Source organism: Dipodomys merriami, unplaced genomic scaffold (assembly GCF_024711535.1).
Source record: "Dipodomys merriami isolate MVZ:Mamm:240054 unplaced genomic scaffold, mDipMer1.0.p SCAF_21, whole genome shotgun sequence".
Classification (NCBI taxonomy): Eukaryota; Metazoa; Chordata; class Mammalia; order Rodentia; family Heteromyidae; genus Dipodomys; species Dipodomys merriami.
The window spans coordinates 29,947,390-29,971,122 of NW_027203493.1; the positions used below are offsets into that span (position 1 = coordinate 29,947,390).

Sequence of the window (23,733 nt, forward strand, 5' to 3'; positions counted from 1 at the left end):
AGGCCAAACTTAGCAATGCTAAGTTGCCTTTTCTGGTTGCTGTACGCTGGGACACGGGCACCGCACGGTGGCGGCGACCGCCGGGGGGCAGGTAAGTCAGCCCCACCCTCTCGTTCCTTCTTCCTTCTCTCCTCTCCTCCCTCCTTCCCTGAACTAGCAGGGTTCTAGCGCAGCAAGGAGCTCCCGTGCTTAGGAGCAGTGAGCTTTTGTGCTCCGGGATCTGGCTGCTAAGTCTTGGTGCCTTCCACTCTGCACGGGGTCTCTCAGAGCCGGTGGGCCGGTTCCGACCCGGTGGAGAGACCCGTGCTCGACCTGCGGCCGCTCACCTCCCTCCCATCCACTGTCTGGCGCAGCCCGCGCCGGAGGCTGCCGAGGAAACCCTTGGCAAGCACTCCCGCCCCCAGGGCCACGTGTCACCCGGTGCCCTGCCTGAAGTGTGACACCGGGATCCCAAACTCGAGTTTCCTTCTTTTGGGGATCAGTGTTGCGATCCACTTCAGGTGCCTCCTTAACAATCTACTTTGGAACTAGTTTCTTAGCTAAAATCTAGAGGGTTTCTGCCGCTCCTTTGCAGAAGGCTGGGTACCAGGGCCTTGGAGGTTAGGGGTTTTGACGTCTTCTTTTTCTTCTCGTCGCTAGACAGAGGCCTGTACCTGGTCGGAGGGGAGGGCTCGGTCTTCAGTCCGGTGAGATTTAACAGGTTAGCATGCCAGTGTTTGGAAAACAAAACTTGTCTCCACGAATGGGAGGAACTTATTGGGCGCCCCAGCGTTTCTGTGCCAGAGGTTTCTTTTGGTGGCATCTCTCTGATGAATTGGGCGTTGGCATTTAATCTATCCCCTCTTCTCTTTGCAGGCATTTAGGACAGGACATTCGATTTTGACCTCTTTAGGTTTGGAAAGACTTACTGACCTCTGTGTTTGAGTTGTAGGACAGGCATCTGAAGACTGCAAGACTCAGGAACCAAGTGCTTAGCCAGGTCAGCAGTCCCCTGTCCACCCCCACACATAATTGGGAAAGATTTCTGGGCTAGAAATGCTGGTAGGACCTCGTGCCTTGGGCGTCAGAGGTCAAGGAAAGGTCTGCAGGTCTAGGAGACCCGGTACTACTAGGAGTTGGCCTGCAAAGTAGCTGGGAGGTACTCCTTTGGACCTCTAGACTCAGGTGGCTAGAGGCATATTTTCCAGGATTTCTTGTTCAGGACTCATTCTCCAACCAACCAACCAACCAACCAACCAACCAACCATCAGCAGTTTAACACAATCCCTTTACTACAAATACCAATACATCTATGTCCTGTTGGGACAGAAATAACTGGCTGTACCTTCCACCCTACTGATTCAAAGTGATCCTCTCCACCCTTATTGTTATACTTTTAATCTTTCTTTTCTTTTGCTGGAGTTTATATGGAAGCAAACGTGGAATACACATAAAGAAGCTAATATATTATTGGTACCTCAGCTTCTTCCATTTTTTATGCATGCTTGGAAATATTATCTCCTTTTCCTTGAAAGTTAGTGTAACAAAGATGAGATTTTTCTTCCATTTATTTTTATCACTTACTTTATGAGAGATCTTCGATTGCCACAAAATTGTCTGATTTTCCTAACCATGGTTCCTGATGCCTTTCTTGTAGTCTATATCTCTTTTCACTAACTTTCTGCTTGTGAGATGTCTCAAAGTGACCACCATCTCATATCAATTTCTACACAGTAGAAGCCTTTACAAATCCCTGCAAGTTAAGGCTGGTTCATTAGAACCTCTCTCCAAGCACTTAATCTTGATATAGTTTTGATTCTCCACTGACTTTAGTTTCTTGAATCTAGTGTGTTTCTTTAGGCCTGGGTTAAGGTAAGCCAACTTACCCTTGTACACACTGCCTCTGGTTAGCTCTGTGGTGATGTAAAAATTAGTTTTTTCACCTTTCTCTTTTATTCTGTATCTTGACTACCATATGCCACTCACCACTACTACCTTCTTTATTGTTCTCCATGTTTTTTTCAACATTGAAATAGTTTCAGGTCTCTGCTCCTTTAGGCCATTCTGTGCCCTTCACATCTTTCATCTACACATGAATCAAAGGGAATATTTAATTTGTGTAGGGTTTTTTGGATCTTTTATTAACACAATTTCTATATTTTACTTAAGCAATTATATTTGCTATCCTGAGTGAGTAAGAACTCTTCATCTCTAGCACCTTTAAGTCACTCTTCTCAAAATTATTTCTCTAAATATTTATGAAATTGAAGGAATACATAGATATTACCCACTCGAGTCTATGCATCAGGATTATCCATATAATAAATGTTGAACTATTGTATTTATTGTTAGAAAGTTGTAAATTCTTTTGAATATTCTGTTATTAATAATAATTTTAACCTGCACACTCCATATTCCATATATTTCCAGGACACTGACACCTACATAAATCAGGAGTCTACTGTCAATTGCTTTTCTTTTTTCCTTCCGATTTATTCTCTTCTGTCCTTTAAAGTGAGTTTTTCTTACTGGGATCTTACTAAAACATAACTTTTTATCATTTCTGCTTCCCTTATCTATCTATCTTTCTTTCCTCTTCTTTGACCACTTCTTTTTCATCCTTATTATTCACCCTAACTTTCACCTTCTCTTCCTTCTTGTTCTCCTTCAATCCTCTCCTTCACCTCCTGTGTTTCTCCAGTGACTCACTTTTGTGGTCCAGTTCTATAACTCAGTCCTTCTAGCATCCACCCATGCCTCCTTCTGTCACCTAACTTTTCCAAAGCACTAGTTTCTATTCGTACACTTCCTCTCCCACTGGACTTCCTCACTTCTTTCCGTTTGGTACTTTACTGTTTTTCTCTCCTCCCACTTGCCTAAGTTCCCCTCCTTTTCAGTTGGCCTTCTTCATTCTTCCTCCAGCAGTCCCAGACCTATAAGCGCTCCTTCGGTCCTTTCTCCACAGCCCGTCTCTCCTCCACCTAATAGTTGTTCCTATTCCCCTGTGACCTTCCAACTCGCTCTTTTCTTTGTCCCTTCCAGTAGTGGCTTCACTCCGTCTCCAGGCGCTTTCTCTAATCCCAACCTCGGGTCTTGCTGGTCTCTGGGCCGAGTTCTCGCCGGCTCTTTCGCCTCTGCCTCCCTCTTTCCCCTCCTTCTTCTTTCCCCAGCCCTTCCCCCTCCCTCCTAGCTTCCCCGCCTGGCTCGCTGCCTCCCTCGCCTCTTGTCTCATCTTGCCTGTGTTGTCTGGGAGGGGAGCCCTGCCTCCTCTCCCTCGCTCAGATCAATGCCCTGGCCACTCACTTTCTGATGTTGCACGACGGGAAATGCTTTGAATACTTACGACATGGCCGCGCACACTGATTGCCAAGATTGACAGCACTAACCATCGCCTTCACTTGTTTCCAGGGGGAGCCCCTAGTCACCCCGCTCAGCGCGCACCTCTTGGCACCCCGGCGGCAAACTTCTGCCGCTCCGCGTTCCCCCCACCCCGGCCCGGGGCAGGACACCCCCGCAGACTTGAGTTAACGGGCTGCGGGGCCGCGGCATTCTGGGGTTATGCCCCCTTACTCCCCAGTCTGTGCTAATTGACCTAACATCGACTCTCCTTAATTTTTTTTAATTTGTATCTTTCCCTTTTTCTTTAATGCCATTTACTCCCGCGGCGCTGCGCACAAGGAGCCCTCCCGTGCGGTACCTTCCCGGAGCCCTCCCAGGTAACCGGGACGGAGCGAGCGAGCGAGCGAGCGATCTAGAGAGCGAGGGAGGCAGAGAGAGCGAGAGCGAGCGCGCGGCCCGTTTGTGAGCTACCTGTTGGGGGAATCGGAGCGGGCTGGGGACCAGAACCTCGGCTGGGCCCCAGCGCCGGCCCCCAGCGCCTCCCACTCCGGCCCTTCCGGGCAGCTCCGGGGTTAGTTTCTCGGAGCTGGGACTGTGGGACTGCCGCAGGGCAGGCGGAGGGACGAGAGCCGAGAGAGCGCAGCCCTAAGAGGGCGCGGGCTGCCGGGAGCCACGGCTGCCCAGCCGGGGCGGGTTTCCGTACTTGGCTCGGGAGGGGAGGGGGAGGAGCGGGAGGAGGGCGCTCCGCCGGGCCGACGCGGAGCGGGAGTGGAGGTAGAGAAAGGGGCCCGGGCGCCAGCCGCTCGCTGGTGGACGCGCGGATCCCCAGGATGCGTCCCCCTCTCCGAGAGTTGTGCCTTGTTCCGGAGGCGGTGACAGATCTGCGTGGCGGGCTTCTGGCTTTCTTGCCCCCCCACCCCAAAATCCACTCTGAGCAAACACATGTTGTAGCTGTAGATAACTGTGCGTAGGACACTGAGGCAAAAGGGCAGGGAGGAAGACAGACAACGCAACCTCTGACAACAGAAAGCTGTTATCGCCATCCTAAGTATTCGTCCGGAAATCTGTCTGCCCTCCCGGCCCACCTTATTCCTCCACCTCCGCCTCCCTAAATAGATATTCTTTCTAATCTATGTAACTGGGAATGACATGAAAACGAAGTCAGGTGGCTTAGAGAATGAATGTTTAAGTCTCCGGGAAGTTTGAGGTAGGTATTTCATGGAAGTTCTCTCAAGTGTGGGATGGAGGAAGCTTGTGTTGTGCCTGCGTGTCTCTCTCTCTCTCTCTCTCTCTCTCTCTCTCTCTCTCTCTCTCGCTCGCTCTCTCTCTCTCTCTCTCTCGTTCGTTCTCTCGCTCGCTCGCTCGCTCTCTCGCTCTCACTCTTTCTCTCCCCCTCTCTCCTTCCCTCTCTTCCCTCTCCGATTCCCTCTTCCTCTCTCTCTCTCTCTCACTCTCTTTATCTCTATCCGTCTCTCAGAGCCTCTCTCCCTCTCTGTATGCTTTGAGGGCTGAGATGGGACTTCTGATTTGGTAATGCCACTTTTCTCCACAAGAGGGCAACATCCCGAGGGCTTTGTAAGCGTATCTTGCTTGCTGCAGGCTTGCTTGGGCTTAGAGAAAGTTACAACTAAACTTTCAAAGTGATACCACGTCTTATGTCGTGATACTGGAAAACCGAGAAAAGCCTAAAAAGAAAGGAGAGAAAAAGAAGTGAAGCGAGGAGAAAGAGCAAAGAGGCGGCAACCCTACCTCTGGAGGAGAGCCCCAGTCACACCGGGACTAGGGGGAGGGTTGTTGTAATTGTGGGTTTGGCCGGCTGACGACTGGAGTGCCCTCCTCGGCTGTCTCAGTTGTAGCCGGAGGTCATGTAAATCGACCTTAAAAGAATGCATAAGCCATAAATTAAAGTAAACCCTCACCCAAGGGCTGATCCATAAGTAGGCAATATCCAACCTGGACAAAACGAGCTTCCTTTTCGAGCCGACCTAAACCTCATCCCCCCCAAAGAATAGAGGCTAAATGCAAAGTAAGTTTCCTGGCGAATGTTTTGCTTTCTTGAAAAGTCTCGGGTGGATTCGCCGTGTGACTGCGATGCCATGGTTTGGGGAGCGCTTCGGTGCCAGGCAGGGTGTCCGTGGGGGTGCTGAAGGCTGGGAGGACCCTCTGAGCGCCTGGCTGCTGAACTAGACATCACCCACACTTTGGTTAGCATACTGTGGGGTGTGTTTTTTTTGGGGGGGGCGGGGGTTGACGCCGCGAGGGCGCCAGGAATGGAGGACCTCCGTCGCCTCTTCCGCCCGAGTCAAGTTTACTCAGAGGAGTTTGCAAAGGAAAAACCCGGGTCGCTAGAAAACAGCGTGCGCTGTCTCCCCTCGCCCGCACCCGCGGACGCCGCGCCGCAACTTTCCGGGGACTTTGTGCGAGTTGTCTCCAGCTCCTCTCGCTTCTCTCTCTCCCTCTCCCCTTCCTCTCTCTCATCCTTGGGCATTACGTTTTCACGATCTTTTCAGGAGTCAACACACCGGACTCCAAGGCGGTCTGAACCCAAGGGCGAATCTGTAGTCCCCTCTGGCCCAGGACGCGAGGCGGTGGTGCCTAGCCTGATGGGGGCGTGGGTGAGGGGCAGCCCAGCCCGGCGCCGGGCAGGCTCGGCCCCGGCGTTCGCCGGCCCAGCGCAGTTTCTCGCCCGGCTCCGCGTCTCTAAGCTCGGTGCGCGCCCTCGGTACCTCTCGGCTCCCTGCCGGGTCCGGCTGCCCGCCTCGCGCTCCGCAGCCCGGCCTGCGTGCGGCTCGCGGCCCGGTCCGGGGCTGGGGGCGGTGCTGCCGCCCGGCTCCCGGCCCACCCCGGTCCCGCCGCTCCCGGGGGAGCAGCCTTCTTCTTTCTCCCTTAAAGGGCTGGGCGGAGAAGGAAAGGGGCTTGGTGTAGAAGCTGCCGGGGCTGCACGCCGGCGTCCGGAGGAGAGGCCAGGGCTGCGGAGGACCGATTAGCCCGGTGCCCGGCGGGGTCTCTGACGGTCTGCGGGGCTTTAAGATAAAAAGAGAGTTGGTGTGTTCGGAGCAGATATAAGGTGGTTGTTGCAGGCGTGTTTGATTCAACTGTTTTACTCTGGTCAAGTTTGAAAACGTTTGTCAGAATTACCAGATATCGGAGATCGGTCCAATTTGGGGACTAAAAATAAGCCTTCAACGGGGCTGGAGGGGCTGGGCTGTTAACAAGATGGGCTGTTGTGGGCTGTTTCCCGGTGTGGGACCTCCTGCGAGGCCGCAAAGTTTCGGTCTTGCCATGTCCCAAAGCGGTCCTCGCGGCCAGCTGGCCGGGCGCCGGACCCTCGCCGCGCTGTGGAGGGGCGCGCGGGTGAGGATGCCTGTCCCGAGCGCTCGCTTCCGGCGCGCACTCCTGCAGCCCGGCTTTTGGCTTTGGGGAGGCGGCCCAGCCAGCAACCCAGTGGAGTAGGGACATGAGAGTCCCCCCTCCCCCCCCCCCCGCCCACTGAGGTCCCTTCTTCTGCCCCAAGTAGTCACATGCCAAGCCCCCCCCCCTTCCAGGAGAACAGACACAGCCCCGCCCAGTCTATTTCTAGAAGGTGGGTTTGGTGAATAAAAAGGTCAAGTAGTTGGGTCGGCAAGCTGGTCCATGGAGAGGTGGGGGAGGGTAGAGCGGACACCTGGCAAGGCCCGCCCTGCCGGTCCTCCCACCCTGGCTGGCCAGGCCGCCAGCCTTCGGCTGGCCTTCCTAGGCCACATTCTTGCGCTAAGTGCGAGAGGCGGTGGGAAAAGCAATCTCAAAACGGCCAAGAGCCGGCGAAGCTGACCCCGCGATGGCATTTTGTTTTGAGCAGTTGCTGGGGTTGACGTTTCCTCATAAGGTAAGGTGTCACTGGACGGTCGGCTGCCCAAATGCCACATGTATAATTAGCCTGCGCACTCAGCACCTCTTCTCCGAGGCCCATAGGCACGGGTTTGGCTGATCTGATCAGCTCAGCTCACTTCTGAGCTACAGGACTCCCGAGGGAGGGCTGAACCGCCCAGGACAGCCTTGGCAGGAAAGACGTTGACAATGTGGCTATGTCTTTGATTTGTGTTTTTCTTTTCCCCTCTATTTTCTCCCCTCTCATTTTTCAGCTGAGAAGGAATTACTGGCTAAGAGGGGGTACCCGATAGCAGCAGTAGGGTGCAGACTGGATTGGTAAGGGAGATGCAGAGAAAATTTGGCAATATACTTATTCTCTACGTTCTGCCCCTCGGGAGGACGGCTAGTGCCCCATTGCACCAATCCATTAGGACTAACCAGGTTTGTCACTGTATGTCCTGGCTTGGGTGGGGACTTCAGACTTCCAGTTGGACTGTTCACCTGTCTCTGACCCTTCCCTCGCTCCTCCCCCTCATCTCCCCCCCCCCCCCCCCCAGCTAGTTAAGTGTCTGCTTTGGTTGCAGCTTCTGGTCCCCTGTTTAGGCCTAGCCGCTTGGGGCTGCTAGTGATCCTGTGGGGGAACCTGGAGAGATCTGCTCTCTGTCTTAGTCATGTTCAGTCTGGGGTTCTCAGGAGCAGTGCCATGTCCTCTCTGTCAGCTGAGATTGGTGCTTAAACTTCCTACCTAGCTTTCCAGATCCCAGCCTTAGGTCAGCTTTAACCCACACTCTGGCAGAGAACAGATTTCTGCAGCCGTGAACATGACCTTCCCTCTGTCACCCTGTGTAGTCACTGGAATTCAACACTCAGCATTAGGCACTTGCATCATTCTCTCTCCTCCCCTTGTTTCTAGGCCACTAAGATATGCCTGATACCTACTAGATTTTAAAATTTCAAAACAAACAAGCAAACATTTTTAAATCTTCCACAAGTTTGGTGGGACAGGGTTAGCTTTTCTGTGGCAGCAAGAGCATGCTTTTCTGGGTGGGAAGTAGGTACATGGTTTATTAAGTTTCATTTGCTTTTTGTTGAATCAATGTAATATTTTCTTATAGCATGAGAAAAGTTATGACTAATTTTTTCGACTCTTTTGGCCCCCATGTGTATTATTTAGGCACTTTTGAGGATATCTTTTAAAAATACAACATTTGAGCTCATGGTAGTCAAAATGACATGAAGATTTTTTTCTCCTCCATTTCTGAAAGCCTTACAAATCAAGAGAGTTTGTCCCTGTTCTTAAAAGAGATTAAACAACCAAGAAATCATTGAAATCTTGAAATCAAATGTGCTCTAACTTATTAGATCTAGTTATGACCAAAGACATAGCAAATTACCAGGATCCAGATATCAAATATAGTTCACTAATTCTTTAGGCAAACTGACATCCTTAGTTGCTTTTCTTATGTATTGGTATCACCTTCTATCCCTATATGTTCTTCCATATTCCTTTAATTCCTTTTAGTGACAAGACTAGGAAGTCTTTTGTTTATTACTTATTCTGTTTATTGTTACATTTATTTATTGTCTTAGAAGAGATGAAGAGAAATTTTCTCTTGGTATATGTGTATTTTATAAATGCAATTTTAAAATTAGAGTGCGTGATACCAGTTCCTATAATAATATAGTTTAACAACAACACTTAATATTATATTGTGAAAATGAATGTAAAATATTATTAATAAGCATGTCTTTAGCTGATTAAGATATAGCTGAATATTTGATGAGTGAGATTCAGTAGGATGAGAGTATTGTCTGTTGAGCATCTTCATTAGTAACAGAATACAACAAATGTTTTTCATTATAAGGGAAAAGCATGTATTTACATTATGGTAATATAACTAGAAAATGTTTCTCTTACAGAGCTTTAAAATATATTGCTTTAAACACATAAATGAGGAATTTTGGTGACAGTATTGAGATTTTATGTCTGCTATAATTGACCTGTTATAAGAATTATTGGGTTATTGGTCATTGATTGGATTGCTGTGCACATTCATTTTATGGGGAAGAAGTCAGTGATATTTTAAACAGTTTTCTTTCCACTAATATAATAGGTACTGGAACAAATGAATTTTCTTTTGAATAAGGCTTAATATGCATCAGCTTTAGTTCTTTAAATATGTTCTATACTTTTCAGCTTTGATGGTTTTATATCTTTTTTCATGTTTGAAAGAATTCTTTTATTAGTGAGAGAATATGCATCTGTATTTTTGCTATTAACGAATAACCTTCTATGAAAGTGTAGTACAGTACACCTAAAATTTTCCTTTATCTAAGAACTATCTGTTTTAGGGATGCATATATATCAATAGATGTTTTTGAAGTCCAGTGAAACATTCCATCAAGCTAATGTGTCTGAGAGTACCATATCAGGCACAGACAGGTACTAGAAATGATAAAACACAGATAACTTGCAGCAAGATGATTTGCAGATGGGATGTATTATCTACTCTCATGAGGTTAGAAGGGTCATATTACCATTTTTTCTCAAAATTAATCCAGGTTATTTCAGAATTTTCAATTTATGTAGAGGTAAAAGATCTAATGGAGCAGATTTTGTTATGGAAACCTGCTAAAAATGAACAGAATACTCATTAGTTTTTAGAGGAAGAAATGGAATATCTGTGAGTTTGTTTGGGTTGCATCTAGTTTAAGAGCTATGGCTTTTCCTATTTTTTTCTAACAATGAAAATAAGGTACCAGAACAATTTATATCCTCAAACAGATTACACGTTATCTACTGCTTATGCCCCAAATGTCAAAATACTCTAGTTAAAAAAGCCAGTTCTCTGTTAAGAGTATATGAAAAATAGTTTTCATTAGGTAAGAGCCCATTTTAAATTTATATAGCATATCTTTTCCACTTGTAAGTTCTTCAGTTGTGATCTAAAAACTGTTTTGTGTGAGTTCTATAAGAAACTCTTATCAACCTCTCTTTAAATATTTGTCATCCATCCTTAGTAATAGTGCTTTTATTTTCCTTGTTCTGTGTAAAAGGGCAAAGCTTTTCAGCTAATTATTTTGTTTAGATACTTAGTCAAACTACAGATAGTTCAAAATTTGCATTATGGTTTGGATAGTTCTTTTAAAGTTTTAAGTATCTGATTGTCATACTTGGTACAAAGTATCAATTGAAGACTAGGGGTGGAGGTTAAAAATGGACTATCATTTAAACCCACTATAAACTTTCTCACCTCCCAAAACAGGTTGCTGGTCTGTTTTTCCTCAATCTGTGGTAGTCCCAAGAAGGAACATGAAACCCGAAAACCTCAGAGACGCAGTATTGATTTAATTCTTAACTGCAAATCCTTCATATCATTGCTCAAAATATCCAACTTTACACCAATATTAGCCATTCTTTTTATAGTGACACCATGCTTAGTAAAAAACTTCTAAGCACTGAGGTCAGGTGTTGAGATTGGATTCTAGTTTATTTTTTATGAATCAGATAAAGATTTCTGTGCATGGGACCATATGTGAAGATGAGAGAACAAGAACATTTCCATATCAAAGGCAATATATCTGAGGCTGCATGGTAATTAAAATGCAGTGGTTTGGACTCTGTGCACTAGCACTTAAGCAGAGCATTGCCGGGACCTTGTGCATCATGCAGGCGGTTGCCTCTTGCATACTTCTTGAAATACACTTATAATTTTGTACAAACATTTATGCCAGTCCACACTTTTCTGTGGATAATTTGTATTTCATCCAAACCATTCAAAGTAGAAGTTATTTTTTGAACTACCCCCTCATTATGGCTTTTGTGCACCAACTATTTTTATTCTAGTTGTTTGTATTTCTTTTTACCAGAATGATGGCTTGTTTATATTCAAAATTTCTTCTTGCTCCTCTAAGACCCCTAATATATCACTCATTTTACTAGTCACTCAAAAAACTTTCATCTTTAGGAAAGATGTGAGTTATTTTCTGAGGTTAATTGTAGATTCTACAATCTATTATAAACTAATAAACCACATTAAAAACCAACTGCTTATTTTTACTTTATAATGCTTATGTATTTAGTATTCCCCACTAACTTGCATAATATATAATACTGGAAAAAATTCCTTTTCAAAATGCTTGAAGAATTCTGAGATGTTTCTTTCTGCTTTTTAACATTATGAAAATGTATAGAGGCACTGTCATGCAATTTTTAAGTGAAAAGCAATGATTTGAAAGTGTAGAAATCTTTATATTTATTGAAAGAGCTGTCTCTTTTCATTTATAGGGAGATATTTGATATTATTTATGAAGGCCTGATTTAGTAGCTTAACTTGTTAGTGATAGAATAGTGAAAAAAAAAAAACAAAACCAAAAACCCTTAACAATTGGTACTCTAGTGCTTTATATATTCCAGAAAATTTTGCTAGCTTGAGTTTACTGCTTTGTAATTTCTGAATTTTTCTATTTCTGCATTTTCTCTCTGTCTATGAATATTCTGCTTTAGTGTATATTGCAAGAAATTCACTGGTGTATTTTATTTCCTAAATTCCCACGGGCTATAAAGCTTTTTAAAGATTTCTGTGGATTGAAATACATCATGTATTGAAGCCTAATAAGACATTATAAATCCTTTAAGAATTGTTTGTTTTAACTATTTTGGATCAAATTACTTAAGTATACTGGCTCAGTGCTTTTGAAGGATGACACGCATAGTCATAGTAAGTATAAGATAAATGTATGATATGATGTGTACATTGTAGTATGCAAATATCCCATATTCTGTCATTTTAACTTCTCTCTTGGTCTCTTTCTTGTCCAGAAATATCACAAGGTATTCCTTTGAATGATATTTTTTTTCTATTACCTTTTATAATTTTTTGTTTACATCTTCGTAATGAGATATTCATTCAAATGCAAGAAGGGACTTTAGTGCTATTTGTGATTTTGCCTACACTAAGCATAATCTCTGCTTCTTTGAAAAGGTAGTTCTTTAAATTTAGACAAAGAAAATTAAAGATATTGTACTTTTCAGGACAATGGAAACTCAGTATCTAGAAAAAAGAAAAGCAATTGCAACATACTACGCCCCCCCCAAACAAAACAAAACAATATAACAAAAAGAAAAGAATATAGTTTCTAAATGGAACCCATTCTTTGTAATGGTTGCATGGTTTTACACTGACCAAATAGATCTGGGTAATGTAATTGAACCCTTCTTAATTTCTAGGCACCCTGAAGTGCATCTTTGAAGGCAGGAGTCTTTAATTTTTAAGGACTTTTCTCTTCTACTGAAGATATTTGCTAGGTGAGGAAATTTAGGTGAGTTACTTTGATGCTAAACAAATCATTGATAGAACTGGGTAAGAACTGTCCCTAAATTCTAAGGAATAGTTCATTGTTCTTTTTTGGGAAGTAATATCAAAAAAGGACATGTGGTTATTTTCTTAATTTAAAAAAATCAAGGGAATATTATAATTATCTCAGAAATACTATCCAACTATCATCATGAGCATGAAGCCTTCTATATATGAGAAATCAGCCCTATCTAACCATATTGAATCCCCAATCCTTAATTTCTTTACCTATAAGATGGAAGCAGAATAATAATAGAATTATTATGAATTATTGTGATAGTAATTCTATTATCATAGAATTATTGTGAGGATTACATGAGATGAATGTAAAGCACAAAGATCAGGAATTTGTATAAAATAAACATTTAATATATGTTTTCTATTACTGTTGAAGCTGTATTAAGCATTATACATATCTGGCTCCCCATTAGAACTTTACTACATACTTGCTGTGTATTATTTGGCAAGTTATATAACATGCTTCTTATATAAAACAGAGGGACAGCAATGTAAGCTCTTTTTTTTCTTTCCTAGAAAGAAGAATTCATCTGAATTCTAGAAGACTTGGGATAGAGTCCCAAGTGACTAAAGGTAGGGTCATGATATACAGCCTCTAAGATTTGATGAATTCCCATGCTAAGGACTAGAAGAGATTTAAATTTTATTTTACCTGTCCTTCCATGTAGTTTGATCAGCCTTTTTCCATTCTAACCAATTAAGAACTCTCTTCCTTTGAATGCCTACAAAGAGGGGAATTTGATAATTACTTTGGTTGTATATATAACAGAGAGAATTCTTTTGTCCACAGAACATACTTTAACATGTTTTATTTTGATTTTATTTTAAGAAAACAGTGGAAACATTTTTTTATTAGAATGATAGACCTGTATGTGTAACAACCAAAATTAAGCTTTCAAATTTGTATTTGTTGGGTCTTTTCCTTTTTTTTTTTTTGGTGGGTCGTGGGGCTTGAACTCTGGGCCTGGGCGCTGTCCCTCAGCTCTTCGGCTCAAGGCCAGTACTCTATCACTTGAACCACAGCACCACTTCCGGTTTTCTAGTGGTTTATTGGAGATAAGAGTCTCACAGACTTTCCTGCCCGGGCTGGCTTTGAACAATGATCCTCAGATCTCAGCCTCCTGAGTAGCTAGGATTACAGGCGTGAGCCACTGGCGCCCGGCTGGGTCTTTTCTTTTATAATCTGATTTCCTAAACTAGTTATCTGACCTTGAAAAAGTTATGCAACCTCTTCAGGCTTCAACTTCCTCATTTTTAAAATGGGATGGTGGTAGAATTTATAGAATTATTGGGAAATTTATGTTGGAAATTTATTGTATGCAAAAGTGTATAGCACAATTCTGGATAACTATGTTAGGATGAATTGACAATTGTTTTATGATCAATATTAGAACTACAGGCATGAGAAAGGACCTTTAATTCTCTTGTACTTTATAGAACTTCCTGGTTTTAAAGTGCTTTCATTGCTTCATTCAATAAAAGGTATATAGGATAGATAAACTTACCAGTCGTCCCAGTCATACTGTCTAACTTTCCATTTGATATGAACAAATGTTTCAATTGAGCTTTGCTTCAGGATATTATTTACTCCAAACAAAGCTTGTAGGTCATAAATCAGAGCTGTTTTTTCTTTTTTTAATTTCCAGTCTCTTTGATAGGATGTCAGCACTCATTTATTTTATCTTTATGCTTACCTCCAGAGCCAAACCATTATGTTGGTGTATTTACCATACATGAGTTCATGAGTTAGGATTAATGAAAGGATCCTTGATAGTGAAAAGGTTGGGAACCACTCAAATACAAAAAGATTAAAGAAATGCACAGTCTTAGAATGGAGGTATAAATATGGGTCATTCTAAAGAGTGTGCTAATTATTATAATGGAGGTAAATATAAACACAAAGGTATTCATGTCAGGTAAAGTACCTAGTAGGTGGTGACCTTAGATTTGTGATTTCAAGGATGAGGAATGGGAGAATTCAGGTAATAGCCTAAAAGAATATTAACCATGAGGAACATTTGCTATTATTACTTAATATCTGGAAAAAAAGTGGTGGTTAGGGCTTGCTTTGCTTGCCCTTGCATGCTTGAGGCCCTGGGTTTGATTCCTCAGCACCACATAAGCAGAAAAAAAAAAAAAAAAAGCCAGAAGTGGCACCGTGGCCCAAGTGGTAGAGTGCTAGCCTTGAGCTGAAAAGCTGAGAGACAGAGCCCAGGCCCAGAGTTCAGGCCCCACAACCGGATCCCACCCCCCTCAAAAAAAAAAAAAAAAGGAAGTGGTAGTTAGATCACCAAAGTGATAGCCTTGATTTCCAATGGCCTTAACCTCTTTCTTTTTATTAAATCACTGCTTCGTTATGCTTGGGGATCTCAAGACTTGTGCTATTGATAATATTAACAACTCAATAATGAAATCTCTACTTTAAAAAGAAAGGCCTTGAAGTTGTATAAAGGAAGGTGGGGGAAGTATGAATTTTTTTTTTTTTTTTTTGGTGCCAGTCCTGGGGCTTGAACTCAAGGCCTGAGTGCTGTCCCTGAGCTAGGGACTAGCACTCTACCACTTGAGCTGCAGCTCTATTTCTGTTTTCTTTTGGTGGTTAATTGGAAATAAGAGTCATATGGACTTCTCTGCCTAGGCTAGCTTTGAACATGAGCCTCAGATCCCAGCCTCCTCAATAGCTAGGATTATAGGTCTGAGCCACTGGTGCCTGGCAGTTGTGAGATTTTTGAGGACATTTTCCTTTAAAAATTTCAATTAAATTTTATAATAAAAGAAAAGCCGGGCACCGGTGGCTCATGCCTATAATCCTAGCTACTCAGGAGGCTGAGATCTGAGGATCATGGTTCAAAGCCAGCCTGGGCAAAGAAAGTCCGTGAGACTCTTATCTCCAATAAACCACGAGAAAACTGGAAGTGCGGTGTGGCTCTAGCGGTAGAGTGCTCGCCTTGAGCTGAAGAGCTGAGGGACAGCACCCAAGCCCAGAGTTCAAGCCCCACAACTGACAAAAAAAAAAAAAAATTAACAAAAATAAATTGAAATAATATGAGAGATTAAAAAAGTTTAATAATTTGGAACATAACTCAGTGTTAAGTAGGTATTAGGTATAGTTTTTACTCTTGATTTGAAGACTCAAATATCCACTAGAGGAAAATTTGAATATTAAAAATTTCTCATTGAAAACTGAAATATTTAGGTCTTGAAAAGAACTTTAATCTTAGGATTTAAAGTTGTATGTTTAGTTTTTATACATTTAATAAAATATTTGTAAGCATTATGAAAAATTGTCAGTTTTTCTGAGGTTAAATCCTTTAAGTTTTTTACAGACAACAGTAAGTTCAAGGAATACCTCTACTTGTGTATGTTTGTGTAATTTACAGGTATACAAAAGTAGGCTTTTATGTACACTGACTACTTTTGTGTTTTAAGTTGAATTTTGTAACAGGTTTCTTTTTTCCAAGAGTGAAAAAAGTGTGTGTGTGTATGTGTGTGTGTGTGTGTGTGTGTGTGTGTGTGTGCGTGTACGTATGCATGTCTGTCTGTCTGCCTATCATCTATCTCAGCCTAAATTGAATGGGACCATGTAGACTCAAAATCTTATGTATGACATGACAGGGAAGGAATAAGCAATAGTTTGATTTTTAATTATGATATCATTATATCAAATGACACATCATAATTTTCTGTTTTAGTTGTGAGGTATGTGTTCCATTTCTCTCTTATATCCTTGTAGAATGATCATTAATGTTAACAGAGCATATAGAAAAGTATATTCCTTCACATTGTATATTAGTGCTTTTATTTTGTATTTTCTTAGCACTTTGTTCTCATCTTTATTGTTTCTCTTCTTCCTGTTTGATCTGTGCATAAACTAGTTTCTATAATTAAACCACCAACTCAATAATAGGGCATTTGTATCAATATCTTTTACATTTTTAGAGACCACAATGAAACACTTTTAGTTTTGCTTATATGTGAAAGTTTATATATGGAACATGTCAAAACAGAAATATGATTTCATTAAGTTTAGTAAGAGGGGGCATCCTAAATTATCCTAATTGAGGCCTCTAGTTTGTTAAGTCTACTGTTAATTCATCTTAAAAGTAAATCTCTATGATAACTTTTTTAGGTGTTTGTTTTAATATAAGAACATAGAAGCACTGCACCTGATCTACATTCCTTGATTAGAATGAAAGGAGAAGTCTCTTCAGTACCTTAGGTCAAAGGGACAGAATTTAGGATATTAGGAGAGAAGGAAATAAAGATCTTAAATGGTTTTGAAAGTCTAAGAACAATTGGAGCTTATTACTAGTTAGGAATATTTGAAATAATTCTTCTGTCAGGACAATTTTTTTTTGGTCAGTATAGGTGCTTGAACTCAGGACGTGGACGCTGTCCCTGAGCTTTTATGCTCAAGGCATTCTACCACTTAGAGCCACAGAGCCAATTCTGGTTTTCTGGTAGTTAATTGGAGTTAAGAGTCTCACAGGGACTTTTCTGACTGGGCAGGCTTCGAACAACAATCCTCAGATCTTAGCCTCCTGAGTAGCTAGGATTACAGGCTTGTGCCACTGATGCCCAACCTGTCAGGACAATTTTTAAAATTTATTTGTGAAAACTTCTGATGTAGTGCAATAGTGCTCTGCAAACTTTTCAATAGAGCAAATGCCCGAATGCATATGCATGTTTATTTTAAATTATAGATATCTAATGTGTTACCCTATGCTATAAAATAGTCATACACAGACATTTAAAAGAGATATAGATGAATTAAATACTTAAAAACTAATCATTTTCAAGCCCTGTACTCTAGAACATTGTTTGCTATTTTTTAAAAGCCTTGTGAGAGGATGAAGTGATTTAAAAATCCGACTTTAGTAACTTTTGATATAAATGTGTGTCTATGTATGTATTACTAGTTATATATGTTGTGTTTTCCAGAGAATATTTAACAATATGAATGTTTTGAAAACATTTACTTCCTTATTTGATAAAATATTATCTTTACCTTGAAGAGGCATATTGTTTGATTGCTTATATATATGTAGATGCCTATCTATCTGTCTATCCAACTTATAGAACTAATAACACACTCGCAGCTTCTCATCAGATAAAAGTTCAGCATATTTGCTATGCTAGTTTTTAGTATTTTATCCTTAAGTCTGATAACTGAAGAGATAAGTAGTGGAATCTGTGGGTGACACAAACAATTCTCATAGTTACTTCCAATCTAATTTCAAAGCATTGCAAAGATTTACCTATATTTTACAAGGTTATTCCATTATTGTGTAACATTGGTCTTCAATATTTTGCTGAAAGTGCTTTGGCTACTGTAGTTAATGAGGCCAATGGTTCTATTTGTGTTCTCTTACTGGCCCGCTTTCCTTTCCGTTCAGTTAGGTGACTACTTCAGCAGTGATTCCACTTACTTAGTTTGTTCTAGAAGTTATTTGTATCCAAACAAATTACTGTTGGGATTATATATTCTCGTGTGTATTTCAGTGGCTTACCTTGCCTATGAGATATCATAAACTGAGTCATATTAAGAAATATGTGCATTCACTCAGGATAGTACTTCTTTTTGCAGATCTTCCACCATGTTTTCCATGGAACTTCCACATTTGCTTATGGTAGTTTCTGGCCACATGAACCCAGAAAGATACCTTATCATTCACACTGTGTTTTGGATAATGGTTATTCTATACTTGTACATTAAGCAGCTTTGATTAGTTTTTCTGTTACCAGGGCTTGAACTGAGGGCTGGTGCTTACTCAGCTTGCTTGCTCATACCTCCAAGCTGGCTGTTTTTGTTTTTGTTTTTGTTTTTTTTTTTTTCTGGTTAATTGGAGATGGAGTCTCTTGGACTTTTCTATTTAGATTGGCTTCAAATCTTGATCCTTCAGATCTCGACCTTCTGAGTAGCTAGTTTTGTAGGTGTGAGCCATTGGCATCTAGCTGCAGGTCAGATATTTACTTAAGGGAAAGTATTTAAATTGGTTGCCATATTGTTTACTGTGTATCATTGCAGTTCTTTTGATAGCAGGAAGAAGAAGTGCTTTTCCTAATAACATAGATTCTGATGTTTTATAAAGAAAGTTCAGGAGAGGTTCCTAAACCTTTAACATTAAGTTCTATGAAATTTTGTCAAAATACTAGATTGAGTTTTGTGTGATTTTAAAACATTGTTGGAAAATTATAGCAATTCAAATTTATATCTGTGTGCTTAGTTTTTAAATGTCTTGCTGATTGTAAAGACTTCATAGTCTTATTATTTAACACCTCAAAGTACAATAGGGCAAAGTACACTGTTAATCATACTAGGTATAAATCTTTATATCATATTTTTCCTGATAATAAAAAAATTGGTCTATTTTTGCCAGACTTACTTGAATTGTTATTGTTTCTGCCTTGCAATGTGTCCATTAAAGAGCTCCTACTTTGAAGTAAAGTTGTTAAGTTGGTCATGATCTTCTCACTAAGGTGTATATTATTAATATGATTCTCAAACTGTTGTTTCTTTGGAAAGATCACTGTTAATGTAGTACAAAAATTTAGATATAGTATCTATAATCAATCTTTCTCCTAAATCTAATACATTGGTGATATAGGATGAGGATTATTTTAGTATAGAGACTGAGACTGTTAATTTGTATTTAAATTTAAATGAAGATTACTTTTTCTTTTTAAATAAACAGAAATACCCCCAATATATTTATATATGTACTCCTAGGATGGTATCCCCATTTAGGAGGCTATTGAAATGGAAAGGTTGGTTGGGAAAGAGAAGGAGGGATGATGAATCAGAAGGAAAAGGATTGTCCTTAGGGGATACTTACCTGGAACAGGATTGTTTGGGAGAATGTAGCTGTTACTGGAAGCCTAGTACAGGAAGTATGGCTATAGATTTATCAGTGTTAAGGTTTAGGAAACAGTTCTGTGGCATTTTTCCAGGGTTCTGATATAAGATAGGAGAAAGACTTAACCTTTTATTCTTTAAGGTAAATCAGTTTTAGTCATTCTGTGGATATGTTGGTACCACCAAGGTTTTATTACCATGTTTCAGGAGAGGTTCATAGCTTGCTTGAATGCCTATGGCTCCTTGTTACATCTATACTCAACCTTCTTTGGATTTAGATACAGTAAGAGCAGAAGTTGGGAAAAGTGGAGAAGACTGCTATCAGGATGGCTATAGGCAGTTATAATAAGTATTGTTCTCCTTCCCCCGCCCTTTTCTGTAATTTGCTGGTATACTTCTTGGGAAGTTTGATATAATAGTAAAAGCCCAATATGGGAGTTTCTCCTCTGCCACTAAACTTTGGGTGATGTTGGCTACATCATTTTCTTCTAGGAATTAGTTCCTTTCTTGGCTGATAGGAAGTTTGATGATCTCCAAAGAGGTCAGCTCTGATACCCTATCTAATTCCCTTCTGGGAATTGCACTGTGCAATTTCTTCCCAAAGAACTTTTAATGAAGATTCATGGTTTATATGGCAATCCTGGAACATGTACACTGTGTCTTTTAAAGTAGCAAATTGTACTAATATAATTTAATGTATGAATTTGTGTTAGTGAACTGGCAACTCTTGACTGAGGGCATTTTCACAGTATTCTTCTGTACAGAACTCTCACTTTTTAACCTCAAATGTGTAACAGGAACTTTAGGAAGGACTAGAAACTATTAGCATTAAAGGGTTGTGTTAGCGAGATTGGGCTGCATGAGATAGGCAGGTTGTTGGGACCCAGCCATCAGTTCATTGCATGAGTTTGGCTAGGCTGGCAGCCATGGCAGCACCAGGCTTTTTGAATATGGTTTCTGTCGCCAAGAGAGTTGGCTTGCTTCAAAGTTGTTTTTTTTTTTTCCCCAGTCATGGGGCCTGAACTCTGGGTCTGGGCGCTGTCCCTCAGCTCTTCAGCTCAAGACTAGCGCTGTACCACTGGAGCCACAGCGCCACTTCCGGCTTTTTCTGTTTATGTGGTGCTGAGGAATCGAACCCAGGGCCTCATGCTTGCAAGGCAAGCACTCTACCGCTGAGCCACTTTCCCAGCCCTTGCTTCAAAGTTTGATAGTTAACTTCTTCCAGAATCTTAGAGTGCAACCAACACTCAGGAGGAAGATAAAGGAGTCTCTAAGAATAGAAACTGTCTTCATTAAGAACTTCTCTTCCACCAGCTTTTTAAAGCTTATAATACATAAACAAATTTCAACTTTTCTTTTTTCTTTTTTTTTTGTCAGCTGTAGGTCTTGAACTCAGGGCTTGGGCACTGTCCCTGAGCCCTTTTTTTTTTATTTTTAAAAAGTCTTTATTGATATTAAGTGATACATAAATTTCACAGTATTGTGGGATGTGATACTTAGCTAAAGTCACAAAAACATCTTAACCTTCGCAAGGCAATTGTCATTATGAACTCTACAAACTTTGACAATCAAGGATGGTTCTCTATCACTTTGAACCACAGCTCCACTTCCAATTTTTGAGGATTAATTGGAGGTAAGAATCTCACGGGTACTTTTCTGCCCTGTCTGGCTTTGAACTGTGATCCTCAGATCTCAGCTTCCTGAGTAGCATGATTATAGGCACTCAGCTTAGCTTTTCTTATTTTCTTTCAGTGCCTATTTGTTATCATGGATGAAGGTGATATTAAGTAATGCATATGACATATGTTGAGAAGTTAGCATGTACCAAACATGTTTTCATAATATGGTGAAAATAATAGTATCTGTGTAACAGTTTTGAGAGCATTAAATAAGCAAATATAATCGGAGGAATGCCTGATATAAGTTCTCATTAAACATTAGTGATTTATATTTTATTAGTAAATTTACACAACTTTGGATATAGATATCATTTTTCTTTTATAGAAAAATAAGAGTGAGAGAGAAAAAATGACTTGCTAAGATCACAAGTAGCAAAACTGTAACCTAGACATAAATGTCCTTGCTTGAAGTCCTATGGTATTACTACTGCATAGCACAGCTACCTCCAAAAGGCAAGCAAGACAAAGAAATTTCTCCTTGATATTCTATGAGGCAGGATAATTATCCAAGGAGCCTGGATAATAAGGAAGTAAACATTATTATTATAATAACTAAACATTATTATATTATTAGTAGGTGTGGTTAAATTCTTATTAATCAGAACCATCTCTTCACTTGGCATAGTTCTGATCTGAACTTTACATAATTCCTCTGTTACGATTTGATCTCAATTACTACCAAACTGTGAAAAGTAAGAATATAGCTCCAATATGTACTAGTTTTAGTTAGCATGGTATAGTGCAAAGCAAGGATTTGCCTGTCCTTTTGTCAGCTTCATGTTCAGAAGCAGAAATTACCAAATTATCTTTCCTTTGAACTTTAAGTTGATTCATTCTTAGTGGATGATCCATTATCTTTTTTTTTTTAAAAAACTTTTCCTTTCAAGATCCTGCTTCTGCTGAGAGAGAACATTGTGTTACATAAGTAAGATTACCAATAATTGGCTCTTTGCTAATAGGCATACCATCTTTGACATTTAGTCTGTCTAGATTTTTAAGGATGTATTTGTTGTACAAGAAGGCTTTCATTGTGACATTTCTTATGTGTATACAGTGTGCTCTGATCAAACTCACCCCCTCTAACTCTCCTTCATCCCTCCTCCCATTTTTACAACAATTTCAATAGGTTTTATTGCTTTATTTTCCTAATGAATATAAAGTAATTTGATCATATTTGTTCTCATTCAACTCTGACCAATGCCCCTCACCCATCCCTAACACAGCCTGTTTTAACTTTTCTGTGATTCATTTCTTGTTCATTCCTTTAGTGTATAGTAATTATACAAATGGATTTCACCATGGCAATTCACACATGCATTTTTCTCTCTTTCTCTCTTTTTTCTTTCTCTTTCCTTTTTTCTTCTTCCTTTTTCACTCTTTCCTTCATTCTTTTCCTTCCTTCACTTCCCTCCCTACCCTTCCTCCCTCCTTCTCTTCTCTCTTTCATTCTCTCCCTCTTTCCTTCCTTCCTTCCTTCCTTCCTTCCCTCTCTTTCTCTCTTTCTTTTCTTTCTTTCTCTCTTTCCTTCTTTCTCTCTTTCTTTCTCTCCTTCCTTCCTTTCTTCCTTCCTTCCTTTCTTTCTTTCTTTCTTTCTTTCTTTCTTTCTTTCTTTCTTTCTTTCTTTCTTTCTTTCTTTCTTTCTTTCTTTCTTTCTTTTTTCCTTTCTCCTTTCTCCCTCCCTCCCTCCTTTCTTTTCTTTCTTTCTTTCTCTCTCTCTTTCTTTCTCTCTCTCTCTTTCTTTCTTTCCTTCCTTCCTTCCTTCCTTCCTTCCTTTCTTTCTTTCTTTCTTTTTCTTTCTTTCTTTTTCTTTCTTTCTTTCTTTCGTTTTCTTCTGTCACAGGGCTTGAAATCAGGGCCTGGTGTTGTCCTTAAGCTCTTTTCCACAAGGCTAGAGCTGTAGTACTCTGAGCCACAGCACTGCTTCTGATTTTCTGGTGTTCTTAATGGGAGATGAGAGTCTCCTGCACTTTCCTGCTTTGAACCCAGATCCTTAGATCTCAGCCTCCTGAATTAGATTATAATTTCTGGCTTATAATTTCTTTAATATCTCATTTCCCTTGATATAACTAAACTTTCTGAATCAATATATTTCTTTCTGTTTCAACTGTGTATAAAGCCAGTAAGGCCAGTTATTTCTTAGTTGATATTTTATTGTATATAGAAATGCTAGACTGCAATATACAATGAATAACCTCTAAGCAAGAAGTAGGTCTAGGTAAATTTCTTCAGATCTACTTAAGTTCTTTGTAGGTACTTAGGTTATTGAATAGATGTCAATGTTAGAGCAAGGTTATATTGATAACTCTAGACTTAAAAGCTTAAAACATTCTCCTCCAATGAATCTTTATTGTCTCCCACTCCACATAAGATTATGTTTACATTTTTGTTATGTTAAGCTTAAATATCTGTTCTTAGTATCTCCTGTCAAGTATTCTGAGGAGTAGAAATCCAATACTGACTTTAATTTTAGTTCTCTGAGCTATACAGTCCTGGAGAGTTAGTTTGGTATCGAATAAGGTGTGGCAATATAAAATTGGGTTGAATCTGTAAAGCAGAACCAGTATCTTAGCATTTTTTTTATTTTGTAAATTGTGGGGCTTTGAACTGAGGGCTTGGATGCTGTCCTTGAGTTCTTTTGCTCAAGGCTATTGCTCTACCA

General features: G+C 40.7%; 1 protein-coding gene across 9 annotated transcripts in view; it reads left to right on the plus strand.

Moving 5' to 3' along the window:
• The window catches only part of Sox6 (SRY-box transcription factor 6), a 605,718-nt gene that overhangs the window by 53,002 nt on the left and 528,983 nt on the right, over positions 1-23,733 (plus strand). For 5 of the 9 annotated variants that reach the window (XM_070032825.1, XM_070032840.1, XM_070032829.1 and 2 more), the window contains one exon: positions 13,059-13,115. The exons of 1 other annotated variant lie outside the window; for it this stretch is intronic. The gene's annotated coding sequence lies outside the window, so the exon portion shown is untranslated. Of the gene's footprint in view, positions 1-3,677; positions 3,696-7,124; positions 7,184-12,458; positions 12,476-13,058; positions 13,116-23,733 lie in introns of those variants that run through there. 3 more of the 9 variants (XM_070032830.1, XM_070032831.1, XM_070032833.1) reach the window with 3 other exon arrangements.